This window comes from Bubalus bubalis, chromosome 6 (genome assembly GCF_019923935.1).
Source record: "Bubalus bubalis isolate 160015118507 breed Murrah chromosome 6, NDDB_SH_1, whole genome shotgun sequence".
NCBI lineage: Eukaryota > Metazoa > Chordata > Mammalia > Artiodactyla > Bovidae > Bubalus > Bubalus bubalis.
This window is the reverse complement of record NC_059162.1, coordinates 98,229,995-98,236,138: the sequence shown is the minus strand read 5'-3', so window position 1 is coordinate 98,236,138 and position 6,144 is coordinate 98,229,995. Positions and strand designations below refer to the sequence as shown.

General features: G+C 52.4%; 1 long non-coding RNA gene across 1 annotated transcript; it reads right to left on the bottom strand.

The window, feature by feature from the left end:
• Nucleotides 1-1,122: 1,122 nt before the first annotated feature.
• Nucleotides 1,123-4,425, bottom strand: LOC123334124. Its single transcript, XR_006551920.2, has 3 exons — nt 4,320-4,425; nt 3,170-3,240; nt 1,123-2,449 (listed from the first exon to the last, which is right to left on the bottom strand). It is a non-coding gene; the product is annotated as an uncharacterized LOC123334124 (long non-coding RNA).
• Between the last annotated feature and the right edge of the window lie 1,719 nt (nt 4,426-6,144).

The following is a 6,144-nucleotide window of genomic DNA, read 5'->3' as shown; positions in this document are numbered from 1 at the left end:
CCGCAGACTCAGGCTGCTCCTCCCAGGCCCTCAAGAGATAGAAGACAACACGTGTGACATGAATGCTCCCTGCCCGCTCTCTGCCATCTGAGGCACATTCCTGAAAGGAGCAAGGCCAGCAAAGTCTTGTCATCTGTCGGGGGTGTGAACAGAGGTAGATGACGTGCTCCCTGCCAGGGACGGCCACGTTTAGACACTCCCAGATAGCCAGCTGCCACTTTATTAACAGAAAGTATCCCCATCTGAACCAGGCTGGGAAAGAAAATATTTATGCTCGCCTGTCAGGAGGACCTTCATTTTTCTTTCAAGGGAGCCAGCCAGGGTGCTGGCCCAGGGATGAAGGAATGTGACATGTCTGTGGGGCTGCTCCAAGCTCTTCTCTGGCCTGGGGTTGATGGAAACTCCAGAATATCCACAGGAGAGCTCTAGACAAGTACGAGGGGCTTCAGGAGGACTGGATGTGGGATCCCAAGCGAGGCAGGGCCAGGGCAAACAGAACACACCCTGGACCCTGTTAAGCTGTGAATGAGATATCTGGGTGTGGATGTGGAGGCTGTAATTAGAGATACTGTCCAAATGCACCTTGAAATGACTCCAGTATTGACTAAAACCATGGAGTTACATTAATCTGAGGAGTGACTTTGTATGGAGAATAAAATAATCTTGCCTCCTTAGAAACTGTCAACACAGGAGCTGAACTCATCACTTAAGCTGGGCACATATTAAAACCAGTTTGTGTTATTGTTCTGATCACAGTCATTATTTTATACAAAAGTCACAACCAATTCTTTAACGATTTCAGGGATACCTGTGGATCTGAGCCTGGGAAACCGTACTCCTGGAGACAACTACACGTATGGATGATGGTGATTGAGTAATAAGGCTCGGAGATGCACAAGCCACGTGGCCCTGGGGAATGGAGGCTTTGGCCTCATGGGCATAGCAGGATGGAGAGGCTCACCTCCCCTAACTCCCGGTGCTAGACGGCTTATTCCCAACAGAATATGCATATTGGAGTTAGAAGTGTGTTACTTGCTCAGTCATGTCTGACTCTTTGCGACCCCATGGACTGTAGCCCTTTAGGCTCCTTTGTCCATGGGATTTTCCAGGCAAGAATACTGGAGTGGGTTACCATTCCCTTCTCCACAGGATCTTCCCTACCCAGGGACTGAACTCTGGTCTCCTGCATTGTAGGCAGATTCTTTACTGTCTGAGCCACCAGGAAGTCAGGAGACCTGGGTCCAAATCCCAACTCTACCTTGTAGAGTTGTGCAACTAACTCTGAGCACCTTATTTAAGATTTAATTTCCCTGATACGATGGAGCTAATAAATGTCTCCCTCAGAGGGAAGGGGGCTATCTTGAGAATAATGTGCACCAACTACCTCTGTAAAACACTCAGCACAGTGAGAGCTCAGTAAGTGATTCCAGAAGCAGTGGTGGGAGTAACACCCATTACTCCCCATCTAGAAGTGTGTCAGTAATTTTTGCTGATACATGAATTAATATTTGCAAATGTGTGCAACTGTAATTCCTAGTTCATACCTGTATTAGTCTACTTGGGCTGCTATAACAAAAAGCCACAGATTGAGAGGTTTAAACAAAAGACATTTATTTTCTCATGGTTCTGGAGGCTGAAAAGTCTAAGAGCAAGTTGCTGGCAGATTTGTTTCTGGCTTGCACTTGGCCACCTTCTCACTGTGCCCTCACATGGTACAGAGAGCAGCCCTCATCTCTCTTCCTTTTCTTATAAGAACACCAATCCCCTCATAGGGGCCCCACCCTCATGATTTCATCTAACTTAATTGCCTCCCAGAGGCCCTACCTCCTAATACCATCACATTGGGGGTTGGGGCTTCAACATATAAATTTTGGGGGAGGACACAAATATTCAGTCCATAACAATATCTGTATGTGACATCTGTTAATTCATATCTGTATCTGCTTATGAACTGGTGTATTGTCTTAATGTCCACTTATGTCTTGTAAGTTAAAACACAGAACAATGGTGGAACGGGGGCTTATATACTTTAGTGTGTGCCTCTATGTAGACCTATGTGTACATGAGAGCCTGGCACAGGTTGAAGTCATGGGCTTAGACCGCCTGTGCAAGTGATCCATGTGTGATATGTGTACACATGTGTATACAAGCCTGGGAAGGGCATGACTCAGATTGCTGTAGGCAGCTGCCCTTTAGCCCAGCCTGGCAGGGCTCCTGCTCCTTCCAGCCCTTAGCAGCTGCTGAAAGGAAGTGGACAGAGGGGCTTGGAGGCTCTCTGGGACCAGGGATCTGTCAAGCCCGAGATCCTCAGCTGTAGGTCTGCCTGTTCTACGCTGCAGAGGAACCCCAGCCTGAGGGCACAGTGTGCCTGGAGAGGGGACATGGAGCCTTTCTTTGACGTGGGGAACTTTATCCGCTCATCTTCATCCAGCAGGAGACCCATCTTCACCTATTCAAATGAATCATTTATCTCATTTAGAGCCTTCCAAGCTTCAGCCCAAATGACATTTGCTTAGCAATTGGCCTGTTTGAAAAGCCGCTGTATTAGAGCCAAACACTGCACCATCTTTCTGAGCTGGGGGAACGGGGAGACAGGCCCATGGGATACAGCAGGAGGGAGGTGGGGGTGTTCAGTCGGTCAAGGATTCTACGGAAACAGGCAAACACATTATCCACTCCAATACAGGCAATCCCCACCCCCCCCTCCCCCAGGGTGGCTAATTAGCTGGTGGCTGCCCGAGCTCTGTACTTGACTTGCAGAATTAGAATGCTCAGCACAGAGATCCATGTTTATGCTCAAAATCATCGTCCCTCTCACCCAACCAGGAGAGGAGCTCTGACTGTGAGTTCTGGGTCCTGGAGACTGCTCAAGTGGCATTTCAGGGGCCTGGATGGAGCTCCTCCTCCATAGAAACTCCTGCTCTGTTGGAGGCCTCAGAAAATGGCAGGCTCACCAATGCAGGCACACAGGACATATCCACACACGAGCATGAAGTCTCCTCACGTATGTAAACATGATGCTGAGGCACAGCCACAACAAATTCACCCAGAGGCATAGGTACCCGCCCTCAGAGACACGCGTATGCTCCCAGCACATCTGTTCACAGACACCCAGAGACACACAAGGAAACACCTGCACCTGTGCATGCAGACACATGCCTAGACTTACAGGTATGTGGTGCATACACCTTCACAGGCTCTGGAACAGGATACACATGGAGACGGGGAAGCTGCTTAAATCTGTAGAAACAAAAATTCTTAGAACCTAACCTCAGTGATTCTCATCAGAATCAGGTATGGGATTATATGTGAATGATACACCAGAGGAGAGAGCTGGTTTCAGATTCAGAAATCAAGCAAATCAGAATTCTATCAGAATCACCAGGGAGTTTTATATAAATCCTTATACCAGGCTCCCCCAGAATCTGATAAGCCACTGGGTTAGGCTTGTGATATAGGGGTAGTGTGGTGAATTTTAAAATGTTCCCTTGTATAATGAACAAAGAACAGTTTTATCATTAAAAATAAAATTAAATGGCGCCTTGCTGACTCTTAGGAGAAAGACCAGTTTGAGAACTGTTAGGACTTTTTAAGGCATGGCTTTTTCATTTTGTTGTTTCAAGAACACAGAACAATTCTGAACTTTTTCCTAGTTGGCTTCCTTATATCTTTATTGAACAGATAGGAATGGTGACGACAGATACACCCTGTCTAGATTTTGATTCAACTACAGACGTTTCAGATCCACTGTCTAGCCTGGAGGTCCCACCCCTGCCTTCTACAGAGAAGGAAACTGAGGCCCAGGCAGGGCAAGCTACTGCTCAAACTCATCCAGCTATTAGTGGTTTCTGTGCGCTAATGTATGGCACGCACACAGTAGGAGCTCAGCAAGTGTTAGCTGCTATATTATGATGATTATTGTTAATATTATCGCTATTCTAATCATAAGTCATCGTCACCAGCAGAGCAAGACTAAGAATCCAGATCTTCCTCCCGTCTGGTTTATGGTCTTAGGATGTCCTTGCCAGCTGAGAAGACCCTGAGGGGGCGGCAGAATCTGGGCACCCTGCCCAGGCCCCTCTTCTCTAGTTATGCTCCTGTTTGAGGTTCTCCAATCCTTCCAACTCCCAGGCAGAGGGGCAGAGTATGGTTGCCAGGAGTGGTAAGGGTGGCAGGATGAACTTTGAGGGGAGGGAAGTTCCCCCTCTCAGTCAGGGCTTCAAAGGACAGCGCTGACTTCTGCTATGTTGGGAGAAGTATGCTGCCTTCAGATATACAACTTTTGATGTCCTCTGGGAGAACAGAGAGGCTGCAGGTACCTGGACTGGGAGCTCCCTTTCTCTGCGCGGCTCCCTGGAGAGTTTCTTCAGGCCAAGGAAAGCTTTGTTCCAACCACTTCTCCCCGAGCCAGGGCTGCTGGGTGGTCTAGGGGCAGAAGGGCAGAATGGGGGTGGGGCAGGGCAGGCCCTGGGTGCGGAAGTATGGGGTCCAAGACTAGGGGTGGGGTGGGGTGGGGTGGGGTGGGGGAGGAAGGGGGTGGAAACTGTGTGGGGGCTTGTGAGGGCTGGTGCAAAGGGAGAGAGGAGGTCCGCATAGGAAGGTTTGGAGGCATCGAGAGTAGGAGGGACCAGCAGATGACAGAATCATGGGAGGGACCAGGAATTTAGGTGGGGAGGGGGTCTGCCAGGGTGAGCGCACAGACGAAGTCCCCTTCCCTAGATTCTGCTGTCCCAGGTGGCTAGCGGGAAGGGTCCACCGCGTGGCGCTGAGGCCCCTGTATTTTGTGTCTGAGGCTCCAGAACATATGGCCGACCCGTCCCCCCTTCTCCCCCCACCCCCGCCGAAGGGCTGCCATTTGGAACGCATTTGCAGACACATGGATTGTTTTTAAGTTAATGCTTTTTAATTCACTCTGTTTCCCAGTTGTCGTTTTTTATTGAAAAGGCGGATTCTGCCGGTGTGTGTTCCTTTGCGGGGGCGGGGTGGGGGGTGCTTCACCAACGGAGATCCGAGGAGAGGCAGAGACAGAGACAAAGGCGGTGCGGGACACCGGGCAAGGAGTCAATAGGGTCAGGGAGCAAGAAAGAAAAGAGACTGGAAACGGGAGCCGGGACAGGGGGACACACAGAGACCCCAAGAAAGGGGAAGGGAGGGAAGAGCAAGTGTGCTCAGAAATCCTGCTCCGGGGGACCCAGGGCGGACCCTGCCACCTCCAGCTAAGGCTCCTGGGGCTTTCCCCGGCTCTCTGGTTCCCTTCCGCGTAGACTAGGCGAGTTGGCCGCAGGGAGTGGACTGGAAGTCGCCACGGACAGAGTACGCAGGACCAGGGTCTTCGAGGGCTAGGGATCCGCGATCGGACAAAGAGGACCAGGGAGTCGGAAGCGTTCCGCTCCTGCCTCCGCAGTTCTGTTTTAGAGCCGACCCCAATCCTGCGCTGCGGCTCCCCTGACCTGCTGCGCCGCCTGGAACGAGCGCCCCGACCTCTCTGAGCCCTGGCTCTGCCACCTGTGGACAGAGAGGCCTGCTGCTGGCCGAGGGGCTAAACGGCTCGAGGGCGTGGGGAGCAGAGCTGCGTCAACACCGCGGCTCCGCGGTTAGGGCAGAAATCCTGGGATTTTCGGTCTGGGCCGCTGCCCTGGGGTGGTGGTGGGGGCTCATGTTTATGCAGGACTGGCGGGGACGGGAGACAGCGGGGCCCGGGCGCTTCCTTCCTTCGCAGCTGAGAACCATTTGGTTCTCCTCCCACCGCGCCACCGCCCCTCTCCCTTTCCGCGCCAGGTTCGTGCTCAGACGCGTGAGTGTGAACACACACACGCGGACACACAAAGACGCTCACAGGCCAGCACGTGGCGGAAGTGTAGACGCTGGGTGGTGGCGTGGGCACACAGGCGACGCGAGGTCCTGGGGACTGGGATAGAGCCGGTTCCCTGGGCGGAGAGGGTGCGTTCACCCGGCGCGGCTCTCAGGCCTGGAGCCTCAGAACTGAAAAAGCCCAGGATAATTAGAGCTAATTACACGTGTGCACACAGCTGCAGCCTCGGGCGCAGGCGAGGGGGGCTTACGGGCCACCCCTCCCGCGGCCTGACCCCCGCGATCCTGCCCAGCGTGGGGAGGGGGTGGAGTGGCGCATCGGGGTGCGGGTCG